Here is a 494-nt window from a genome sequence, read left to right on the forward strand (position 1 = left end):
ATACCTGTCTCTCTTTAGGTAGTGGGAAGGGTTGCCCTGGTGCAGGATTTTGATTCATCTTGGGCATCTGGAAAAAATTAACCAAATATTTATTGCTGTTTAGCTATGGGATATTGGGACATATTTTGCTATGGAGACAGTAAATCTAGTGCAATGCAGTTACATGGCATGCATCTGATGGATTTGCTCAATTCTGTGGGTCATTTTAGGGGGGTCTATTCTTATCCCTTTATCTCTATCCATTTTATGTATATTGGAGTTTTCTGTCTGGGTCTATAGTCTCATAACCTTCTGTTAAATTTGATTTGAACACATTTTAAGTATCTCATCTTGTACAGAAGAATTCAAAATTGGGAAAAAATCTCCTTTGCTATTCATACCATATTAAGTGGATTGATTTCTTCATTGTCAGCCACTAACTTGATATCTGCTTCAAATCCTGGTGGGGGCTGAAAAATAAATAAATAAATAAAATTGATATGTAAATTAAAAAA

At 34.4% G+C, this 494-nt stretch overlaps 1 long non-coding RNA gene across 1 annotated transcript; it reads right to left on the reverse strand.

The window, feature by feature from the left end:
• Positions 1 to 4: 4 nt before the first annotated feature.
• Positions 5 to 461, reverse strand: LOC113473614. Its single transcript, XR_003395546.1, has 2 exons — positions 381 to 461; positions 5 to 67 (listed from the first exon to the last, which is right to left on the reverse strand). It is a non-coding gene; the product is annotated as an uncharacterized LOC113473614 (long non-coding RNA).
• Positions 462 to 494: the final 33 nt, after the last annotated feature.

Source organism: Diaphorina citri, unplaced genomic scaffold, assembly GCF_000475195.1.
Source record: "Diaphorina citri unplaced genomic scaffold, Diaci psyllid genome assembly version 1.1 scaffold48944, whole genome shotgun sequence".
In the NCBI taxonomy this organism is placed as follows: domain Eukaryota; kingdom Metazoa; phylum Arthropoda; class Insecta; order Hemiptera; family Psyllidae; genus Diaphorina; species Diaphorina citri.